The sequence below is a fragment of the Neopelma chrysocephalum genome, unplaced genomic scaffold (assembly GCF_003984885.1).
Source record: "Neopelma chrysocephalum unplaced genomic scaffold, ASM398488v2 Primary Assembly neopelma1_22, whole genome shotgun sequence".
Taxonomy (NCBI): domain Eukaryota; kingdom Metazoa; phylum Chordata; class Aves; order Passeriformes; family Pipridae; genus Neopelma; species Neopelma chrysocephalum.
The window spans coordinates 18,714,992-18,739,972 of record NW_020897689.1 but is presented as its reverse complement, the minus strand read 5'-3'; the positions used below and the strand labels follow the sequence as shown (position 1 = coordinate 18,739,972).

General features: G+C 40.9%; 1 long non-coding RNA gene across 1 annotated transcript; it reads left to right on the top strand.

The window, feature by feature from the left end:
- The first annotated feature begins 7,264 nt into the window (after positions 1–7,264).
- On the top strand, positions 7,265–14,360 carry LOC113963223. Its single transcript, XR_003532692.1, has 3 exons — positions 7,265–7,320; positions 9,953–10,101; positions 13,970–14,360. It is a non-coding gene; the product is annotated as an uncharacterized LOC113963223 (long non-coding RNA).
- The last annotated feature ends 10,621 nt before the right edge of the window (positions 14,361–24,981 follow it).

Sequence of the window (24,981 nt, the reverse complement as noted above, 5' to 3'; positions counted from 1 at the left end):
GGAAACTTCCTGTACCATCCCTGGGAAACTGGACAACAAGCAAGACAGGAACTCCTGCATTAACACAGCTTGTATTGAACATGCACTGTATCTGAGGGTGGGAGAAGAAGAACTACTGGGAATAGCCAGGATTTCTCCTTGTTGCAGGCAATGCTGCTGAGAAAGCACAAACCAGCCACAGTGGTGAAGTCATGCAAATGCAATGCTCCCAAAGGCCACAGGAATTGTGGAAAGATTTGTGTAAATATCTCATGCATTCTTGTGCTCTAAGGTTTATGGAAACAAAAACCACAGTCACAGAGCCAATGCCACATTTACTCGTCCCTTCTCCCTTCTGTTTCTTCTCTACAGAAAGGTTGTAGAACAGATTATGAGCAGACAAAACCCGGAATTTTTTCTCTTTTTATTAGTAATATGAAAAAAAAAATGGAAAAGATGGTGAGCATAAACAAGGTTAAGCAGGGTACAAGAGAAATGATGGCTGATTTGTGAGTACCATGTGAACTTCTTTGCTTGTAAGCATGCCTGGAAAAATACATGCCACACTCTTTTTCCTCCAGTCATTTCAGACAGCACATTGACTCTGTCACCGGCCAACTGGATGCCCCTCTTTCCCTGCACCAGTTCATTCTGTAGATTGTCCATACAATTTACTTACCCTCAAAGGAAAGATACTGTATGTTTACCATCCTGCTTCATTTTTGAGGTTTTATCATGCTCTCTTGAGAGGCTGACAATACCTGAGCCTAGACAAAACCAGCCCTGTTTATTCATGTCCTGGCGTCATTCCTCTCTATTGTTGAATGCACCAAGGACATTCTCTCCTTCTTCAGATGCTTTGTATCATTTCAGATAGTGGTATTACAATAGAGAGGGACAGTCTACATGAGGGCTGTTATGAGTAAATAGCTCAGGAGAATAATGCACCTGCTGACAGGGAATATGTGTGTCAGTCCTACTGCTGCTACTGGATGCGAGCTCTTAGGAGCTGGTGACTGACTACACAACACTGTCAGGAGAGGAGGACCACTCTATTAGATGCTCTTTTCTTTCAGGTGTTGGCTACTTACAGTCCCATGCTGACAAGAGAGAGGACGGGAAAAAGGCAAAAGGAGCTGGTTAAAAGATGTGTCCTTAGTCCGCTTCAATTAACCACCCCTTTTCAAGTCTGAGGGCACTCTATCATCATCTTTTTTCAATGGATCCACAGACCAGAGTGTGAGGAGGATGGGAGCAAAGAATTCCAGCAGGGGCTGGAAGCTGTGAAATTACTGAGAAAGAAAAAGAACAACTTGTATTGTCTCAGGGTAATAACAAGCCTGGCTGCTGGCACAGAGACTGCTGTGACCCAAAGCTTTGCTGAAAGGGGAACATCTTTCTCAGATCACAAAACCCAATCCTTTGCTGCCTTCTCACAGTGCCACAGCACCCTGCGAGTGCCACCCCCCCGCCCCTCTTCATCTGCTGAGGTGCATTTTTTTTCCAAGGGAGTTTTCTATTCGTAGAAAATTGGGCAGGATGAGCTGGTGCTAATACCAGGCTGACAGCAATGGCCATGGAGCCAGGCTTTCCTTGGCCTCTTGGAGGGACATTGGCTGTGGTTCTGAGCAGCCCTGATGCTTCAGCAGGTGGCACTGTCAGTCCTGCTCACCCACTGTGGGGCTTTTCTGCTTCCAAAGGTATTTTTCTTTTGGATAAGGAATAAAGCTGAGGTTCTGACCACTTGTGGTCATTCAAAATGTCAAGATATTTTTCAAAATACAGGGGTGCTGGCCTAGGCTTCCCAGCCAAATTGCAGCTTGGGTAGCATCCCACCAGTCCAGAGCTACACGGGTGATTCCACTGGGATGTGATTTATTTCTTCACTTCCTGTCCCATAGGAACACCCACAAAGTTGTGAAAGTTGTGCACAGAGTACACAGTGCAAAGGAGGCTACACTGATTGCTAGGTGAGGGTTAGCAATTGCTGGTATTTCTGGAGTGGATCTTCAGATCAGAAGTGAGCAGGAAAGAAATAGCTAAGCAGCTCCTAGTCACGGGTGCTGCTGGTATATAAACACAAATAAGAAAGCGGACAAAATGCTCCAGCATGTCAGCTGTGAAACATTTATTAAGTTAACAAACATTTATTAAGTTAACCAATAGCACCATCCTCACTATCTATTGTTGCAGCCACTTATGGGTGCAGGCTTTAGTCTTTCTTTAACAGAAGCATAAGAAAATTGGTGCTAGTTATCCTGCACTGGTCTTTTCCTATCACTCAACTGGCAAAACTCAGTAGCGGTGGTTTATTTGCTTCTACCGATTGCTTCAGCTATGGGCTCAAAAGACAATTATTTGATTGTTTTACATAATCAGAGTTTTGTTTGGGTAGACGATTTAATGTTTTAAATTCTAGTGGAGAGCATCATCATCTTTTTTTTTCATGAGGGGGTCCCTTGCTCACAGCACAAGATTTGGAAAGCTCCAGAGAGAACCCTTTCCTACCTGCTTCCAGATTCCTTCCAGTCTTTCTGGCCTCCTCACTTCCGTGAGTGCTGCATGCGGGGTGCAGTGCTCCTGACTGTTGCAGAGACCTATTTGCTTATTTTATCTCTGAAAATAAAACAAATTTCTCTGTATTTTGTTCTATTTCCTACATGATAGAATCTTTTGTTTTCACTTGCAACCTTTGCAGCTTCCAAGAATTTTTACTTCTTATGGTTTGCTGAGATGCACAGGGTTCAATAGTCTGCCACCAGGCCCTGGCCCAAGGTCGAGGATTCCCTCCTTTTCCTTCCCAGTATTGTCCTGCATCCTGCAAGGCCCTTCTCCTTACATTGCTGTGGCTGCCGTGACAAAGGGGACTGGCATCAGGCACGCTCCTGCTGCCACGGTGACAGCTGCTAAGCACTCGTCAGGCTCTAATGACAATAGCATGACCTCAGATACTTTATTAAGAAAGAAAATCTTGAAAGGGAGGGTACGTTTAAAAGCAGACAATAACACCTCGTCTCAGTGCAATGCATTGTTTTTGCAAGCCTGGGACAGAAATGCTTTAATATAATCTTGGCCTATTCTCTCCCAGCCTCCCTCCTCATTTTACGCACAGGTTCATCCACACCCCTCCTGTACTCGAGTTCACAACAGTTGCTGTGGCTGTAAACATGCAAATATATGTTACCTACTGCTGGGCTCAATATGAAGCCAGGCATCTTATTGGCCAGGCCATACTTCTAAAACTGCTGTGACACTCCCAAACTGATTATTTCTCTGTGCTTCACTTCCTCTGGTGTGATGATGGGGTAAAATGGGGGTGATGGTACTTTAGTCCTCATGACAAAGCCTCTTGAGCTACACAGGTCTGGATGAAGCTGTGCTATGCGTGGAGAGGGAGGCTGGGAACTGTGCTGCTGCATGGTGCTTCTCTCCCACAGGGACATGGAAGGGGAGGACCCTGGTGGGCAAGTGCCTGTGTTCAGCTGTGCCTGAACACAGGGCTCTGCAGTTGTGATGACCCTGGCAGAAAACATTCACCCGAAGCCACACAGAATTAGTAAATAGGTTTGGCAGAAGGAGGAAGTAGAGCTGGTCAGAAAAATTCTGACTAAACAAGTTTTTGTTGGAATTTACCGATTCATCAACATCAAAGCACTTTGTGGAGAGGGTCCAATTTTGACAAAGTTGCTTCCAAAACCAGGCAGGGCTTGAAAACTGCCTGCCAGGCACATTTTGGAAACCTGGCTAGTTTTATGCTGATTTACACTGTCAGTTCCTTAGCTGTTCACCAATGGCTGCCTGTTAAGAAGTGTCTCTTTTCTGGTGTAATGACTCTGAAGTGACTGTCTCCAAGCGAGGAGTCCCGTGGTGATCAGTGTCTGTGGCCCTGTTCATGCTCTTTGTAAAACCCCAGGCTCAGGGCATTGGCTCTGCATAGTGCTATCAACTTTTATCAGAGGCTCCTTCTAAAAAAACAGAGAAATTGACTGACCTAAGAGTTGCTGCTTTCAATTCTGGGACCTTTTAATTTGAATTTCGAAACAAAATGTCTGAGTTTCATTTCTTTTCTACACATGCTCAAATAACTCCATTGATTTAAATGGAATTACTACTCAGCTGAATTTTTGTAAATCAGGGAAGTTCAGTGAATTGCTACATAGCCTTTGAAACATAATGAAATCCACAAAAATACCTAGTTATTTATCCTCTCCAATTGGAGTGAAAAATTCTTCTTTTGTTTCTTATGGATGATACTGGTGGTAAACCTTAAAAAAAAAGGAGAGGAAGAAGAGGAAGAAAAAAAAATACTTGCTGGACCTGGTTCTTCTCAATGTGCAATGCCTCCTCTTTTATCCTTTGCAGCTGGGTTTGTGTGTGTGTGAGTGTGTGCACGTGTGTGTGAGAGAGAGGGAGAGAGAGAGGAAAAGCTATTTCACATATCTCGTGATATGCTTTGTTTGGGGTTGTGATAGTTGGATTCATTGTGCATAACCTACAAGCCTTTACAGAGCATTTCTTGAGCTTCTCTTCATGGGAGGAAAAATAGTTGGTGTGTTGTTCTTTTGTTTTTGTTTTTCTTTTTCCTTTCCACAGGGGACTTTTCCAATGTCTAGTGTGAACATACAGTACTGTAGAAGCACAGAAATATGCCATTGCTTTCAGGCTTGCCCATATCCAGATGTGCATCCCAAGATGTGCTAGCTTTGGGGAACATAAAGCAAGCTGAAAGGAACAGGATTTTACTGAAACAAACAGGATTCCACAAAAAGAAAGCTGTGCAGAGAACATTTTCTTTCATAGTACCTATGATTATGCAATTGTGCTAATGCACTGTACTTCACAATATGCCTGTCTTTTGCAGCAGACTCTTTGCTGGTTTTTTTTTCAATTGGATACAAGATAATCTTTTAAGTAATGTGTTTATTTTAGCTTTGTTTTTCCCACTCCCCAAGGTCTGCTAGGATTTGTCTCCTATCTTTTTTATGTGCGAATGACATTGGTTGTTATAAGGTCAGGATCAGAATTCATTGTGGGGGGCAACAGTGCTATAAGGGCTTGACATGAGATCAGAAGTAATGCTGCAGTGAACTTAAAAAAAGGAGGAAAAAAAAATGTAGCAAGGCTTATGGTGCTGAAAGCTCTGGGTTTCCCATCCAGACACCATCTGTGAAGCACTTGGGGACAGTGCCTAATGTCTGAGTCATCATGTTTGGCAGTCATTTACCCAGTGGTCTGTTTCCCTGGGGGGAGTATTCATAGGGGGAGAAAAGAAATGCTAGAAGGACGGAAGATAAACTGCCCTTTAGCCCCTTGATTTATATTTGGTCAGAGTACCCCTGTTCTATTTTCTTTTACTTGGAATGTATCTTGGACATGTTGTTTCAATATGAGACAATCAGCTGGGCTTTCAGAGGAATGTCCCTGGAGACTCAAAACAGCCTCCCAGTAGGGTAATATGTTCAGCAGAATTCTAAGATGTATTCTCCAACATCTGCAGTCTATTTGTGCCTCCAGAATATTTCCCATCAGCATTTGGGGAATCAAAAGGGACATTGAGAGATGGTCACCAATTCTCCACACTGCATGATAACTTGTAAAATGTTTACTTCTTTAAACTTCTACTGAGCTGGTGGTTTATTTGTTTCTTTCTGTCAGTTTTTTTTTTTTTAAAGAAACTAACAACAGAAGGACATGAAAATACACTTTAAATTATTTTTTCATATGAACGGGTTCTGAATGTAGTAGTAACCTGCTGGGAAACCAGAAGGCCCAGGAGTCATCATGGACATCACAGTGAATTGTCTGTTCTGGGCATGTGATAGAAAAAAATTACTTATTAGCATGCACATTAGAAGTGGGTAGACAATCACATGGAGACTATTACATATTGCATCTGAGATGCCATGTCCTCACTTTGATTATTTCATTTGGTTTTAGTAACCTCATGTCAAAAAAAGACACAGAACTAGAAACAATCTCCAGGCAGGGAGTGAGAATAGCAGAGAACTACACAGAACATACTCCTTGTATGAGGCTATTGAAAAGATTAAGATTATTTATGCAAGAAAGTAAAAAGAACAAGAAAAATAGATAGCATGCTGAAAGACAATTTAAACCTCCTTCTCAACCTTCCCAGTGATATAAGAATTAGGAACGTTCAGAAACAAAAAGAAATATTAATTGACACAATGTGCAATCAATGTGTGGGCATCGATTTTGCAGGATATAATTTGTACAAACAGCAGAAAGTTAGCTGAAACACTGAGAAAAATATTGTGTACAAACAGTAAATGAAAATGTCCTTTTAGGTAAGATAAAACCAAATCCATCTATCTTTACTCATCAGGGCATATAAAGGTAAGAAGAAAGATAAGCATATCACCGCAATGCTGGAAGGACAAGGGAGTGTGTGTTCTTATGGCAAGGAGTCTCTCGGTCACCTGTTGGTATTCATGGGAAGCTGTCTGTTTGCATGACATTGATTGCTATTTGATTCTGGTGACTGGGAGCACTTACTAATTAAGAAACAGATAAAATTCTTTCCCTTTCTTACTCTTCCTCAGGAACTGTAGGATTTCACATGGATGAGAGGAGGCATTTGTCCATGAAACAGTGACAGTGAGAAATTATAAGCAGCTCTGCTCTAGCACTACTCTGTGTGTGGAGACAGACTATCAAACCTGGTGGACTAGAAATAGGTATGTCATGGCAATCTTCATCACAAGGCAAAAGAAGCAAGCTGTGGCACTGCACACGAAGCACATGAACTCACACCAAGCAATAAAGAAAACATCTAGAGTTTTGACTTCATTCATCTTTTTTTTTTCCCCCCCGAGTTCCTTTTTCTGTTTCTGTTCTGTGAAAGTCAAATAAAAGCAACAAATAACCAAAAAATCCCTAAACAAACAGTTGGGACTTTGACTTGCGAAACTGTATTTGCATGTTTGTTCTGAAGAGGTTCCCATAGCCCAGCTCTGACTTTTATCTATCCCCACAGGATGTACTCCTACACTTTTTCTTCCAGGGTCCCATGCTTCCTGTGGGTGTTCCCACAGCTGCCAATTCAGACAGCTTGAGTCTGGAATAGACTTTGCACAATCCTGAAGATGCTATTCTCTCACTAAGTCAAGTGATTCCACAAAAAAATATGGCAGATGTTTAGCATCAGGAATCAAAACAGCATTTTCGCACCACACAGCACATTCTTCTCTTCCTGATACCTTTAATTTCCTCTCTACAGGATATGGAGCAATTTTGCTTTTTTTACTGCTGTTCCTGTGAACTCAGGAATCTGTGAATTATACCAGGACATTTGCATTCCCATGTAATCTTTTCTGAGAGGTAATGGGGCTTAGTTCACTAATGTCTCATGCTTCATTTTTTCCTGCCTAGAAGATAAATATGGTGTTTGAACAGAGCTGATAACACTAGATTATTTCTCAGCCTTGATTTTCAACTTCTGTGATTTTCAACACCTGAAAAACAAGAGCTCCTGTATACAATCTGTGCTTCAGAATAAGAGTAATAATGGGCCAGAAATATCTAAATGATATTCATTGCTTCTGCAGAGGGGTCTCCAGGCCTTGGAGCTAAAGAAAGTCAGATTCACTGATGCTGGAGATAAACATTCCCGATGATATCAATGGGTAGATTCTAATTGAGGTTCCAGTCACCTATGGCCTTAGATTATCCTGTGGCATTTTCTTAAGGCGATCTAGCATCCTTTTGCATGGTCTCATGGAGTTGTGTATGTGGACCTCTTCACCAGACTTTTCAATGGCCCAACATGAACGTTGTGCTGAGCCCAGCTCACACCATTCCCCACCTTGTCTCTGGAGTACCTCAGTACTGTCCAGTGCAAGGGTTGCTGCAACACTGTACTGCCTACCAGAAAATATCTTAAGTACATTTATGAATTTCAAGGTGAAAAAAACCTTGGAAAAAGCTATGCCTACCAGTCCCAATTCTAAGCAGCAAAGAGGAATTAATTAATTTGCCATTTGATTATCTGTCACAGAGACCCTGGGCTTTCTGCACATCTTGAATTTAGCACTGTGACACACTGTGTTAAAGCATGAGACATAAAAAAATGAACACATTGTCTAACAGAAGATAAAAGAACTGCATGGCTGTTACATAAATTATTCAAGCCAGTAATTAAATTACTTTCTTTGCCCCCCATTCACTAAATTACTTCATCAAGAAATTACAAGCTCTTTCTCTTCTCATGATGGGTCTGAGACCAAAATAAATATGAGGTACATTACAAACCCATCACTATGTGCAATGCTGTTACTAGTCCTCATTTTTACTAAGAATTTACACTATACTGCCTGTGTGAGGCAAATGTTTAAAGGAATATATAACCATTTGGAAGGTACAGAATTTGTGCAGAATTGTCCTACTTTTTAGTGTAGCTTGATAATAAGGATTATCTGAAAACTTTTAAGCTCAGCATTTTTAACAATTTAACATTCTCCCAGAAAAAATGTCCACTTTCTCTGCAAATACTCATTTTTGTTTCAGAAGATTTAATGTTTTCTGTAGACTATGGGATTTGAAAAGCTTTAAAAAAATATTTGGTCTTTTGCCCATTTTTGAGAAGGAGGGGATGGGACATTTTCAGACAGCTATGCAAAATAAGCTCCGTTTACACCAAACCCTTAACATAAACATATCATGCATAAGCTTAGCAGCTGCATAGAAGTCAGCAGAGAGAGTGGAAAGGCTTTTGAACTTGTACTTCCACACTGGACAGATCAGTGTTAGTACTGGTGGCAGATGAGGGATAGACAAGACCAAGCATACTTCTGAGGTCGGTAATTCTGTCTTGTATGGCTTCCCCTCCAACATCTGGAGCTGAGGCAGAGGTGCTACAGAAGCCTGTATGACAGATTTCCTACCCAAGCCTTCCCACATGCGATGGGCGGCCCAAACTGTCTTTGTTGGTTTAGTGGTAGACTTGGCAGTGCTGGGTTAATGGTTGGACTCAATGATCTTAAAGGTTGTTCTATCATTTTATGATTCTATGTGTCTTTAACCATCCAGAAAAGAATGACTGCAGTTTTTATCAAGCAAACTAACAAAATGGCAGCAATGTTGCAGGAAGAAAACATACAGTGCTTGGCCTGAATCTTGCAGAGATCCCTGCATATTTTACCAGACACTTGCTGCATTCTTTCAAGTTTCTCAAGAATGTCTCCAGCAGCAATGCCATGGACAGTGAGTGTGTCATAAAGTGTGAGCATCCTGGGGGAGAATGCAGGTCCTGCCTCTGTACAGCTTCCTCCCCACAGGTCTGTTTTTCACTTCCCACTTCCCAGGAAAGAAATCTGTGAAAGATGGGCTGAATTTTAAAAGCTGAACTGCTAACCTCAAATCCCAACAGCAGCACCAGTACCCTGATTGAAAATTACGTTTTTAATATCTGAGATCCCATGCAGGTGGAGAAGTATGTGTGTTAAATTTTGTGTAATTCATCTGTTCCCCTCCTGGTGCCTGGCTACTGGTGATGTTCTCTGTAGTGTTTCCACATGTACACAAGTCTTCTTGAAATAGCATTTCTGGATTTACTATTTTTTTTTAATGACAATTATTGCATTTACATTGATCTTACTACATAATCAGTCACTATCCAATGATCGCTCTGCCATGATAGGACTGATGTCTAATTGATAAAGAAGACTCTCGTCACTAACAGAAGGTTACCAAGGAGTCTAGAAATTCCATGAAGTCCAGACAGTTTAAAACATTTTAGAAATGCATTTCTTTCTGTAAGCAAGCTTTCTCAAGCTGTTTTTTTGCTTTTTCTGTGCAAGGTTAAATGGAGAACTAAGGGCCAGTATTACACTTCATTCTATACATTATTCTAGTCTGTAAGATTTCTAAGAAAGTTTTCACTTTTGAAAATTCAATGCACTACAGAGACAATAGGAGTTCTACGCTGGTATACTCTATTCACACACTATTTCAGATCCTTTATATGAATTTGCTAGAGGCAGTAGGAGCCACAAAGGACCTTTTTCAGAGGCAGAGATTGCAGATGACCTCATGCTAAGGAGACAGGATGCAAAGCACAAAGCTTCTAAGGTACCCATGTGGCACCACGTGGAAGCTAGGAAGGTTTGTGACACTTCTGTTTTGATTTTCAGTATGGAAGATCTATATTCCTGGAATTTCCTGGCAAAATAAACATTATAAAACACATATTATTACAGACACAGTTCTGGACTTGGTAAAAATTAGGTGTACATATTTCAAATCAGCTTTTCTTTCAGTACAAACTTTTCAGGATCTGAAGAAATACAGCTATATTCTTAAATTTTCACTATTCTCTAGAAGATAATTTCTCAACAGGCAGTGGACATCACAGTTTTCTCATATTGAAAGTGTAGCCTCCTAAGTTGACTATTGATTAAATTCTTCTGGACAGTCATCCATTTTAATAGATATGTTGGAAAAAATCATTCACAATACATTCTATACTGGGGATTAGGATAAACGCACCTTCAGTCTTCTTTCTGTTTTAAATACTGCAGTTGTTTCTTTGCTGCTCTTCTCTAAAGAAAGTCTTTAATGTGTTGACAAATTGGCACTTTAGCTAGCGATCATGGTTCTTGCAAGTGGACATGAGGAAGAGAACTTTATCTAGCCTGGACCATATAGCAGTTACAATAATGTCTAGTTTTAGTAGACAGCAATATTGGGAATAGGCCCTTAGTAATAAACTTTGATTGTTATTTGCTGAACAGAAGTGCTATAGTGGCGGCTAATTACAACCTTGTGTTGGATATGGTGCCAAGTATGTATTCTCAGTTGTTAGCCCAGAAGGCATTGGTTTCCAAAAGATAAAAGCTCTTCCAGTAAATTCAGTTGTGAGACTGGTGCCTAAGACTAAAGGCACCAGACAGGAGCTTAAAAAAGCTGTGGTACCTCCTCTTCCTTATTCATCATTTGGATGTCTTTTAGGGGGTATTGACTATAACATACTTGGAAGAAAGTAATTCAGGGAACACAAACTCTGTGAACTACTTGTTGAGTTTGAGTTGATCTACGTGGGGATCAGTCACGAACTAGCAAGGCAGTGGCATTATACATTTTACAAGATGGGAAAAAAAGTAAATATTACTAAATAGCTGTGATGTCATGGAAAGGGCAAAAGGTTATGAAAAGTATTGGCTTGAGGAAAGAGTCATGTATACAGAGGGATGGAAACACTTGGCTAATAAGTGTGTGGCATTCCATGGCTGTGATATCAGAATTCCCAATACCATCCGGCTTCCCTTTTCTGAACTCTTCAGAAAATGCCTAAATTTCCCAAAATAAAAGAGAAAATCAAATGGAAACGATAACTCCCTGTAAGTAGGAAAAGCTTTTGTACTAGAGAACAGCACTGCTATTCAGTTGCATGGACATGGCCTCATCAGTGCAGATTAATATTTAAGGACCCCAAAGAGATCCTTGTTTTTTCTTCAAATTTTTCAATATATTTTTCTCTGGTATTTGGGCTGGACCAAATAAGAAGGTCTACGGTGCTTTAACAAAAAGGAATGAAACCTCAATTACTTCATTTCTGCCCTGTTTACTGCCATCTATGAGTTTTATTGTGTATTTTTAATCACCAAATTCTTTAAAACTCTATGTTTTAAGTAAAAGATCTTGTGGCTTTATTTTGTAGATATGCTCTGGCTGAGTATGTGTCTGCTAGGATTAGCTGTGAGGCCTATTTCATGCAGCGTATACTGTAAAATATGCTGCTGTCTCCATCTGGCTGCTCTGAATCTTGATGTGCAACCCTAAAAGGAGACCCTGGACATAGCATTTCCCTTTGTGTCTCTTGTCTCTTCTGAATTTCAGTCCTCTTGTACAAGTCTTGTGGAGAATGGCTCTTCTTACTAGATAGAAACAAGGGATTTTGCAAATTGTCTTTTTTGGTTATAGTATGTTTGTTTGAATTAATTTGCCCTGGATAGTATTATTGGATGGTGAAGGGACTACAGAAAATGCTTTACCTACTGTAAGCCTTCCATATAATGTGAGAAGTTTGTAGGTAGAAGAGCCTCAGAGAGGTTGTCTTTGATGTCCCAACTGTCATCAAGTAAATCCATCCTTTTCCCATTCAAGCTTATATAGAGAGAAGCATCTAAAAATATTAAAAATGTTTTTGAATTCAGTACATTTATGTGGATGGGAAATTATGCTCTGTTAGCAGGGATGGACATGCTGTGGCTCTGTTTACTGTCTAAGAACAAGAGGCTTCCCCTTACGGTCATTTATGCTGTTTACTTAATGCCACTTCTCAATATTCCACTCACTCATTTTGAAATTTCTCAGTCATTGTCTGAAGTGCCAGTGAGCCTTGACAAAAGAAAAAAACCCACGAATAAGTACCAATTTTACAAAGCTTTATATCTGAGAATCATCAGTCCTGCCGTTCCAGCCACCTGCTGCCTGGTGTGGCACTGAGAACATCTATCTAACCCTCGGCCTCTGAGGGTTCTTGGTTCAGACAGCTGCAGCGTGAATTCCTCTTCAGGCAGTCCAGCAGTGCAGGCTGCCAAGGTTCATCTCCTGTGTGCTAACCTACAGGGCCTCTGTGTGTGAGAAACATGAAAGTATGACCCCTTTCCAATGGATGATCTAAGGAAAATTACATAAATGAAAATAGAGAAGAGTCCGGTCATCTGTAGTTATAAATAACTTCTGTTGTTTGGTCAGCTGGAGTCACACAAACATGCTATTGTTAGGGCCCACAAATGTATACATACAGATTTTGAAATGGGAATAATGTAGAAAATGAAAGGAGCAATTAACCAGATAAATGCTTGGTTTCTGTCTTACTCTGGCAATCTAACAGATAGGCATATAAAGACCTACAGTGCTGTTGATAACTTGACCCAAGGCCTTCACAAGATACCCAGCTTTGCCAGTGTGGAGGGCTGCTTTGATTGACTGACTTCCTAGAGACAAGCATTCAAATTTCCGCAAGAGGCAGGCACAGTTCTTCCTCTCCTTTTAGGGGTAGGAGTTGGATTAGTGTGGGGGACTGGAGCAGGGAAGTGTGAGAACAGCAGAAACCGTCCTTACAGGAGGAGAAACTTAAAGAGCCATGCATCTCAGGTCAGCTTTTCCCTCTGTTTCCCCCACTCTTCTTGTGAACAATAAGTCCATTTGCTATCTCCTTTTCCTTCCTTCCCCTTCCCTCCCTGCAATGCTTGGCCTGGGAAAAGGGTGAAGGGGGTTGCTTGTAGTAGGGGGTAGCTGCTTGTAGCAGCAAACACGAGGGTGGAGGTCCTTTGTAGCCTTGGCCAGGGAAGGGCTTGGAGGATACTGCTTATAGCCACCAGCTTTCTAGTCTGGAAGGTGTAGTGTGACGAGTATCTCTGATACACAGCAAAATGGAAAAGCAGTTAAACAAGCATTGGAAAGCCAAGGGAGTGAGCTAGGGCTGTGTTGATGGGCCAAGCTGGTATCTCAATGAGGGAACTGCTAGACTTGAGTGATAGAGGCCTTTGGTGCAGGCTCTGCAACAATTGCTTATCAGATTGGGATCAACTTTTGGTCTGGTAAGATGTCACCTAATGCAAGAATTTCAAACGTTGCAATAGTATGTTCAAAACTTCTCAGATGTGCTGCACTGTACAGAGTACAGAGTACTCTGTACTCTGGCACAGAGTATGGTGCCACATACTCTAATAAAGCATGCTGCTTGTACCTCACCTTGATGCAGCTTTTTGTGCCTGAAGGCAAAAAAGACACTCCTCATTGCCTCCTAAGAACTGAGAGACAGAGCTAGATGTTGAATAAAAGATAGCTGGGAAGCTTAATAAGAACCTGAGGAGACAAGAAGGCTGCCTTTTTAGAAAGGGGCAAGATAGAGAGAATGAACAGATTTGGCCCCAGGCAATTTATATTTGTTCCTCTTCCCTTCTGCCTGTTCAACTATTACTCTGCTCTCTTAATTTTTGGCATTTCTGCCCTTGCCTTGCAGATCTGTGAAGTGGGAAGTCAAGCAGGCAGCCCAAAGGCACCACAGCCAGAAGAGAAACAGGAGGAGGATGTGGAAATAATTGGAAATCCCTGGGTTCCAGAAAGTCAGCAGAGAACATGCCAGCACCCTTAAGCTAAGGAGGGACCTGGAAGAGGGTGCAGTTTGCATATTTGGAAGGAGAGAGGGAAGTGCATGTTAATAAGGCAGCGTGAAGGTCTGTGAACTGCAGGAGAGGCATTCGAGGTGGGAACCGCACCCTGTCTCTAATTCCCTCATCTAATCTGGCTGCAGCAGGAGCCCACACAGAAAATCTCTTTCAATCCCCTTACTGTCATCCGGCTCCACACTGCTTTTGGGCTCTGCAAATGGCTAAAATGTGAAGCATGGGTGGTTTGTGTGTGCTGTGTTTCGTGTCAGGTTATAAAGCTTTGAAGTTGAAAACTTGTTTTTAAAAGAAATTTCCTCATGTTGTGAAGAACGAAGCAGAAAATTTGCTACCTGAAACAGCCCCCGTAACAGTTAATTATCAAATGCAAATGGCTTATTGGACTAATCCAGGAAAAAACCCAAACAACTTCTTAAGAAAAAGGCTGTACATTTAAAAGATTTATATTCTTCTCCCTTGAGAAGAATATGCACTGTTGTGCACAAGCAATATGGATGTTCCCAGCTCTGCTGGCTGCCATGCAGCCTGATAGTTTTTGTCATACTCTGGCAGCAGCAGGGAAATCTGCTCTAGGCCAAGCAGAAGAGTTTTAGCTTGTTCTGCAGGACACTTGGCTGGAGCAAGGAAGCTCCTTTATAGCCCAAGACTTCAACAGGTTATTTCATATGTCAGTTCAGCCAGTGCAGAGGGAGTGAAGATCACCCTCAAATGCCCCTTCTTGGAAAGTCCTCTGAAAGGGGGGGACTTCCCAGCTTTAGAGTACTGCCAAAACATCCTACTTCTGCAAACTCTTCCAGAAGAAATACTTTTAAGGACTGTGGTGCATTTCCTTGGGATATTCATCTGGGAAAACTTAGGATAATTTCTTTAATCAGGCATTGTGGCTGGGGCGGGGGGAATCGAGGAGCCACCTGACCCCTCTTTCATATATTTGTCTGCTTGTCCTTTGTGGCTGTGTAGGATGGGGGGAAATCCATCCTCTACTAGTGTACCACTGTAGGCTTAAACAGCCCAATGAGCCATTCTGTATGCCCTCAGGCTCCCTCAACTTGAAATCAAGCAACAGAGCCACTCTTCTACCTGGAGGCTGCTCAGCAGGAGAAACAGGGAAGAGGTAGCAGCTGCTTGAAGCTTCCCCCTTTTGCATCCAAATTGCTTGCTGGCCCTGAGGTGCAGGGAGGGGGGAAAGGGTGATGGGAGGCAGCTGGGGAATGTGATGCCCTCTATATCCTTCCTGTAGTGACAAGCCTTATTCAAACACTTCAGTTTAAAAAGCTGAGTGCAGCTTCAGGAGAATGCTTTCAATTCATAATCAAATGTGGGGCAATAACAGATGGATAAAACAAACAAATGTGGGGGAGGATGAGGTACATACTCAAACACTCTGGAGTGTGTTCTGGGAAGAAGACACCCACTTTCTACATGTTATTTCTCATTCAGGGAAATCTATGGGCAAGTGAACTTTGGGACCTTCACTGTGCTCACAAAAGTCATTGCTGGAAGAAACACCTCTATTTTTTTTAACTGTTTTTTTTAATTGTGGAAAAAGTTCTCATGTCCTTTCAGGCTTTGAAGCTCTTCCTATCCCTGCTGTATTACTCCTCTCCTTCTTACATGAGGAAGCTGAGCAAGTAGCTTGGCTTTCTGACCAGCACTAATACTACCCTGTCACTTTGCCAGGAGATGAGGCCTGTTGAGTGGAGCACTGGCACAGCAACCCCAACGTGCATTAGCACTCGGTGGGCCTCCCTGTGTTACACTCCTCATGATGGCTGCTCTGCAAGCTCTGTGTGGGGCTCTTCCTCTCTGTCGGTGCACTGGGTTACCACTGCATGGGCAGCCAACTCCATTGTTTTGCTGGTGATGATAATACATAGGTTTTTCCAGCAAAGAAAGCCTCCAGGCAAGCTGGGGGGCTTCTCAAAGCACAGCGGGTCAGTCGCCAGACAAACAGCAGAATGCTTGAAGAGTCTATAATGATTTATTGTCTTTATGTGGCTGGGTTCCTATGGCTCGGGACTGCACATGAGATTTAAAACCTGCAGCAGACATGGGGACGTTGATACTAAATGAAGGACCCGAAAAAGTCTTTTAAGGTGAACTTTCTCAGTTCAATCTTCTTAATCAGTATGGGGTTACTAAGCAGAGTGCAGGGATCTCTGCAGTCGGTCTGTGCAATGGTAGCTGTAAGTGAAGCACATCATCATCTTCGAAATCACATTTTAATTTCGTGGGGAAGCGGCACGTATATTATAAGGGCAGAATTTTCCTTCTACTGTCTGTGCAGTAAGAGATCCCCGACTTTTAATTTTTTTTCTAATGTAGTTAGTTTCTGCCACCTACCAGCCAGCCACAGATGCAATATCATGCAAATAGTGAGGTAAAGGACAGAACAAAGTGTAGCAATTTTGAAGAAATGAAAATATACATTTCAAATCAACAGCAGCAGTTTAATTCTAGAAACCATGACAAAATGCTTTTTATTTTTTCCCCTGAGTTCAGTTTTGGAGTCTTGTTTTGAAAGCAGAGCATTTTCTTGGCATGCCTCTACTGATTTCTTAGATGTGCCAGTGGAGGAAACATTATGCTTCTGTGTCTTCAGCTTCTTTGTAATAAGACCCAGTTAAACAACTGAAGACATTAAAAATTCATTAGAGCATTTCAGTGTTGCAGTCAATGAGACCTGTTGTTTATCAAAGCATTTCCAGCCAAATAAAATGTTTGTTTTTTTTTTTTTTAAAGCATATAGTGGAAGACATTTGTTTAGAGTGCTTTGTATAAAATTAATTTTATATTTATATGTAAATTATTTTACACTTCTCTAATGCAGCAGTAGGTAATGTCAGGTAATAGGGCAGATCTGTGAGAACACAGCTTCAACTGCTGAATTCCCTTTTAGGTCAAACAGCACAGGTGAATTACATCACAGTACTGTTGTGACAATCAGCAACAAAAGAAGTTAATTGGCAATGCTTCATTATTATCTTCATCATGAAGCATTTTTAGGGTACCTAGAGGTCTACAAGTGAAAATACGGTGAGCCAAATTCTGCTCCACTTTCCTACTGGTGTCTCAGAAAGAAGAACTTTGGTGATTCATTTAAACTACCACACCTCAAATTATTCTGATTCTTACTTCTGATACAATCAGAAACATAGGAACCTTTGGATAAATTGAAATTGTATTGTCAAGACAGATGTGCCACAAAAAAATAACATGTCAAGTCTCATTTTGAGAACACCAAATTGTGTTCTATATAGATTTCTTGGGAAGCAGCAGGTTAACTGATATTTAATTTCTGTTCATCTGAATGGAATGTGACCAAAACAAGTGCCGAAGTAGCTGATGCAGTTTCTTATCACCCATAAACTTGCACAAGTTTAACTTCAAAAGCTCCTATCATGGAAATATCTCTGTTCAGTGTGATTTCAATTCTACTTCTCAGTGTGGTTATTGAGAATGCTAGCTGGGAATCTGAAGCTAACCAAAATGTCTCAGTACAATAAAAGTTGAGCCAATGCCTTAGATCTGCATGACCTTTCACAGGAATCTAAATTGGAGGTGACAGCAAACCTGACAATTGAGTTAAGACTAATGTTGGGGAGAAAAAATCATGAGGCTTGCTGCCGTTCCCATCAATCTAAATACAGTAGGGTCTGGTATTTTTGTTTGAAGGATTGTGTTATTTTTCTAAACCTACCTGAAAGGGTAATGGACATTTATATTTGGAAGGGACATATCTGAATTTATAAGATTTCAGTATTTTAAGATTTAAATGAGTATTTAAAATGTATGCTTATCTTATGATATAAAATCTGTGGTTAAACTTCGGACATAATGTTTCTCCAGACGCTTACATATATGAGCCAAACTGAGAAGAAGATTGTCAAATAGTTTGATACCCAGCCTGGGAGAAAACCTTGGTTGAAATATTTTCTGAGCTGTGAATCTTTAAAAAGAGTGATCTTAAGTGCACAGTATTTTTCAATGGAAGTTTGAAAAGACTTTGTAGTCTTACAAGGACATACTTTATACACACATATTAAATATGTACTCAAACCTCCTAGGAAAGATATATAAAAAGTACTACTTTCAATAGTGTGATTTATCACCAGCAGAACATGCTCAATTTTCTACATTTTCCCCTTGCATTTAGAAATTTATTCTTGTCAGAAGTACAAAGCTACCAAAGCTTCCTTTTCTTGTAAAGATGTGCCTGACCTTATCTTCTATAATAAGCTCTATTTTGGCAAAAGCTCTGTTTATGTAGGAATGCAGGCATAATTAAATGCTGACAGCAAGACGTCTATTTGGGTGAAATCTGAATGAATATCTTATAGTAATGTGGTAAACTTTGTAAAAATAAAAAAGAGAAGCTGCACCCCCACATATTGGGCAGTCTTGGTAGAGGAGGCTTATAATATCCTGCAGCAGAGGTATGTAAACAACGAGGTGGCAGTGTTAGGTTTTTGGTGTTGACAGCAACATAAACAGCATAAAGAAGCCTTCTAAACAAAATCTCTAGCTGATCAGTGGAGCTGACCCATCACAGGCCTCCAGAGCTGCTGAGAAGGCAAGATGCATTTCTAGAGGATTCCTGTGTGTTTCCACCAGTAGGGAAGGTGGGGAAGATGTGTTGTGAGGTGATGTTCAGTAATGGGGCTGTGAACAAGTGTGACCCCCAAAGGCAGAGTGGACCTGGAAGCTGTAGACACATCAAAGGGCTCTTAGAAGCACCAGGTCTTCTGCTGCCCTAAATGTCAGAAAAGGAAGAAGTAGCCCCACTAAAAGTTAATTTAGCAAAACATTGGACTTTCTTTGTCACGAAGAAAAGCAGAGCAAGTGAGATCCTGACCCCGCTAAAATCCATAAGGATGTTACAGCTCATTTAAGAGAATGGTAAAATACTAACATATACTTTTTGAAGTCTCTCTAGCCTAAGTTGCTTGTGTGATTTTTGAGGGCACAGAAAGGGATGAATACTTCTCTGCCCATCTTTCTCCTTTTTTAAATTCTCCCCTTGCCTGTTCTGTTGGAGTCAAGAACCAATTTATGTTATTGAAGTCACCCATGGATGCTTAAGAGCAGTGCTGCAAGAAGGAAATGCCGATTTATGCAATGTTGTGGATCTTCCTAAGAAAGGAGAGTGGGCCTAGGTACCTTCTTTTTTATGTCACAGGCCATGAAAAGTAGCACTAAGTGAGATATGAACTGCCCTGAACAGATGCAGCTGTTGTGTTTGACCGTGATAAATGGTGGAAAAGCATGTCATATCTTCCTTTAGGAATGTTTTTATTGGTTGAAATGTTACATCTGAACATACCATTTTTTACTGGTAAGTTTAAATAGAGAATACATACATATTTATAACAAATACTTGAATGGGTGGTTATATTTTGTTTTGCTCTTATTAGTACACTTATTCACTGTTGCCACTGTTTTAAAATCTATCTGTATAAAGTTGGGCATTTACATCCAGATTTCAATTTACAAAGAAGTGATCTCATTTTCCAAAGTACCGAAAGACTAAGAGACTTCTTGAAAAATAATTGCATGAGCATCAAGTGAGGTGTAGACAGGATTGCATGCAGATTGATGTGATCACAGTTGCTCATATAGAAACAGTATCCATTCCAGATTCCATTCCAGAAACTGTATAGGTGCGCTGATACAGTGTTAATGTGCTGTGTCTCAGCAGCAATAGCTTGCTAGTGACTGACAGCTGGGTTAAGAAAAGAAGAAACTGTTTTCAGAAAATTCTTAGGTTATGGTATTTCAAATTTCTTTCTAGCTGCCATTAAACATACTAGTTAGTAAAGTATTTAACAGTGTATTTTATATCACTGCCTTTATTTGGATTGTAGTGCAGTGGATTAAATTTAGAAAACTATATAATCTTGTCCTTTCATTGTAGTTGACTGATAGCAGTAATTTGTCACTGTTTCCATCACAGGCCACATGATTAAGATCAGAGTCAAGAACGCAACTGTGCAGATCTCAGCCACTGGGACCATTGCTGTGCACTGAGATAACCAAAAAAGGTAGAGACTGAAAGAAGACAGTGTGATTTGAAATTAATCAAGATGTAACAACTCCCTTCTGTAGGCTATGGTTGGGAATTCTCAGCTGAGCTGTGTGTGCCAATGGCTGATTCACAATTGCTGGCCTGTTCCTTCTCTGACCTAACGCTGTGCTCTTCTCACAGCTGCCGAGTTGCTGATAAATCCTCTGAAGCCTAAAACCTTGGGTTGCCTGAGGTTAACGGAGCCCTGACAGTTTGCACCAGTTGAAGATCAGTCCCTGGGTGCCCGGAACCCTACAGGGAGCGTTCTTTTCTAATGAGCAAGATGTTTGGGGGAACTGCAGGGACTGTGATCTGAGGATACTGGGGTGAAACAACAGCCAAACCCAAATGTTAGTTTCTTTAGTAGCAGCTAACACATTTCCTGACTGCTGTGTTGTCCATGTAACTTGAAAAGAATTTTGCATGAGTCTGTGGCAGAATAAACTAGTTAATGAGATCATGGGAGAGAACTTTTTTTCCTTGATGATCATCCATTCTCTTGTCTGGTGGTAATACATACACGACAACCACAAGCAGTAGAAGAGCTTATCTTTGCCAACAATACTGGACCCCAGGCTTTCTTTTCCATGGGCCAGAGAAGTGCACAGGCCACACTGCAGTTCAGAGGAAGAATAGACAGGCCGAAAGGAAAACATTGTTTCTCCCTTCCAGGCTGGGCTTTTGCAGTGTTTCTGAAAAAAAATTTAAGCTCTCTGTAGCGTATTTTAGTTAATCTTTAGAAAGCAGTAATAAAACTCTACGAAAACTATGCAAAGGAAAAGATAGGATGCTTTCCATCAGGATGCCTGTACATGGTAGGAAGATCTGTTTCTGATTAACATGCCAAGGTACTTAGGTTGAAAGAGAATTTTACTAGACACTTTTAAAGGAAACTGTTTAGGAAAATGCCATGTACTGACCTCTGAGAAAGATCTGTAGAATCAGTGTTTCCTTCCAGTTCACTCTGAGGTTTCTACTTCTAAGTCGTGCACTCAATTGCAATAGTAATAATACCAATACTTTCAGTGCTGCAACACTCTCCACTTCAAAGCACTTCAGAAACACTGGACTATATTCAGTCTGGTCTTCTACAGATATAAACTTTGTGTTGAAATCTGTCTCTTTTACAGTGAATGGCAAATTTCCCACTGACTTCAGTGGGACTGAGATTTCACTTACTCCTTCTCAAAGAATTTGGGAAAAACAAACCTTCTGAAAGAGGTGAATGTGATAGCTGAAAGGAGATGAAACCTCTCTTCATTGCAGGGAACACATATATTCTCAAAATGGAGGACAGGCACATCCAGACTGTTAGGGGAATGACAGAGGGAAAAAAGCCTAACCTATTTGTCTCACACTGTCTCTTTTCTCCTAAATCAAGCATTAGGACAATTCTCTCATTTGGTTGTGCCCTCAAATTTGTAAGTCTCTGACATTTATATAAATATGACTACAGGTAAATGGGTACTTGATTTACTAGCTTGGTTGAGTGGTTGATAACCTCAGTTTTCCAGTACTTTTGCTTAGGATTGTCACTTGCAGTTGTTCACATCAGAACAGAAGGAGTTTATGGCACCTTTGTACAGGAGCAAACCAGTCAGGAGTCAGACCCTTGTTCACATGCATGCTCAAATGTGTTTTACTTTTTGACACTTAAAACACTGCAAGTATCTTGAATATTTTTATTCCTTTTATCACATTGCTCAGTGAAGACAAAGTCTTTTTGGGCCAGAGAAGATGTATATTTTCACAAGTACATTTAGAGATTGCAAAATATAAAGTGTTTTTTTGTATGAATAAACATGGCTTTTATAGTTTTGTGATCCCATACTAACCATATACAAGGCTGAAGAGGAGCATAGCACTGAATATCAAAACTGAACAATGAGGAATATATTAGGAAATAAAAATGCTTTAAATATGAGTTGAAACTTTGAGCCATTGAAGCACGTCAGCCAAGCTACATTCACTCCTTCTGATCAGGGCTCTGTACCTGAAATCCTTATTCGGGGTAGAACTTGTATGATGTTGCCATCTGCCTTTGCTTTTGACTGATCCAACTGAGGATTTCTACACTCCTGGGTATATAAATCCCATCTGTCCAACAGTTACCTGAACTGCTCTCATTTTCAGCTTCCAGTTGGTACATCCTGAACATGCCAAAGAGCAATCCTGACATCTTGGGCTTATTTTTCTTTCTACTCTTCCATGGGTGTATCTTATTACATAGAAGTATGCTGAGAAGCAGTTTGCCATGTAAAAATATGATGAAAATTGAAGGAGAACTTCAGGTTTTGGCCACAGTTCTTCCCCCCCCCCCCCCCAATGTATAAGGCTTTACAACACAGCCAGAAAGGAATGTGGAAACAGCTGAAAAGTAAGTTGCTCTTCTCCTCCTTAGGTCTAAAGTCATCATTTCTCTGCGTATTTTGGAGAAGCTCCTTTCCAAATTTGAGCTTCACACAGTTTACTGTGGCCTTGTATTCGCATTCTGTGCCTCATCACTCGGAGCAGCTGAACTAGTTTAAATTCTCAACAGCAATGAGAAATTGACCAGAAACAATAAATCATAGACATTCTGAACTTCTGACTAGTGTGAAGTCATTCAGAAATACATTTCCCAGCAGATCTCTGCAGTCTGTGGTATTCCCATCAGGTGATTAATCCTCTGTCAGGGTGCAAAATGTATTGTAATACAGAAAGACAAGGAAATAGAGCAGATATGGAATACAACATTGCTTATGTTTCTAAAGGTTTTGGGTGACAGAAATAGACTGCAATCACTTGCAATACCTTGCATTGCACGCCTTTTAAAAAATCTAAATTATGACTGAGGTGATAAAATGCTCTGAAGTATAGATGTGTGAACCCATGTAGGTGTGTCTGTAGGTATAAAGAATAAAAATTAAAACTACTGCATAGCTTTCCTGATTGGCTTAAAATACATGTTTTTGGATAGTTCTAAGCTTTTCCAGTTTTTAATAATTTTTTTGGGGGGGAGTGCAGGGGGGGGGGCTGGGAAAGTGGTCCCTGTTGTGTAGGAGGGACATACAATATTTGAAATTGTCTGTTACAGTGATTAGTGTCACTGTTGGACTCTGAGCATGTTTGCTTTCATAGGAAAACTTGGCAACATCGGACATTACCGGATGCTCAAATATTCTGAGTAAAAGCGGAGAGGAGCACAAATGTATAAACCCAGGAGAATAGAACAACTCAATGAACAGGAATTATGATTAAATACAAGAAAGAAGAGTGGATTGGTGGTGTTGGGGTTAAAGATGCAGTTTTTCTGTTGCAGAGCTTGAAGAGATTTTGACTGAAATCAGGGATCTAAAAGAAAAGTGTGGGTCCCCTTAAACACCTTTCCCCTGAACAACTTTAAGTGTTGTGGTGACTGCTGTTTGACCTGACTGTCACAGTCTGAATGGGAAGGAGGGGAGAATGATGTTCGGAGCTCTTGGTAAGGATGCTGATTGACATACTGTGTGTCTCAAAGAAACAGGGAGCGGAATGTGAACAGCTCTTGGCTTCAGTCCTTATCCCTTCTTGAATGGTTAAAAGGAAGAGAGTGCCATGTAATCAGAACTGAAATTTCATTAAAGGCATTGAACAGATTGTGTGGCTCTCATTTACACCTGCCCAAGTTTGGATTTGGTCCATGAAGCCCAACTGTGCACTGGTGGAACTGAGCCTGGTGTCTTATGAGTGGTCCCTGTGTCTGGCAGCAGTGGCAGGCAAGCTGCTATCAGGAAATGGGGCATGTGTTTCTGTGCTCAGATCTGTGTGCTAAGTACTAGGCCTGGCCTGACAGATGTTAAAGTGCCTCTGAGTAAGCAGGGAAATTATATACAAAAGTTTCCTATTACGGCTGGAATAAACAATTTCTTAACTTTTGTGTATGCTTGTCTTTCAGAGAGTCACAGTGCTCTCACTCTGTAATACCGCTGATTAATTGCCACAGTTCCTCTGGATCCCAGCTCCTCTGGAACTTGCGAGAAACTCCTTTTCATACTACTACACTGACTTCTCAAAAAAAGTTTAAGTGCTTCATAAGCATAAATTAATTCAGTCAAACAGCATTTCTGTGTTGTGGGAAAATCTGTGATGCCTAGCTGACACTGCTTACTTGTCTTGCTTAATATTACAAACTGAATCAGTGATGTAGATAAGAACCAAACTCAGGATGCTTGTTTCTGACCCCCTTGCTTCATATAGTGAATGCAGACAAGGCAAACTCACAATACTCAACAGAACAAGTGGTGACTAGTGCACCTTTTCATATTAGTGCAAAAGCAATTCCTTTTATGAATTCCTCCTCCCACTAACTTCAGTGAGAGGGAAATGCTCTAAAAAACTCACTCTTATAAATGTAGCAAAGAACTTTTTCTGTTCTTAATCCCTCCTCACCCCCTGGTAACAGTGAGTTGCTTTATTTAACATTCACAATCCAGATTCTGATTTAGGTGCCTGGATTAGCTGACTAGTCTTTAGATTTGGTTCCCACTGGAGTCAACAGACAGGTGTGCATCTAGGATCTTCTTGCAGAGGATGATTCAGAGCAGAAGTCCAAATCGGGTGGTCAGATTTTAGCTGAGTGTCTAAAGCCTTGACAAACTCTAGTTCCTGATTGCAATAGGTGGAGCTGCGATTCATCTGACAATATAGTATAAAAGAACTGAAATACGTCTGACAGAGAAAAGAACAAGAGGTGATTATCCCAATGATATGTTTGTGCATCTATGAGGGCTATAAGCAGTAGGAATAAATGTATAGTGGAGA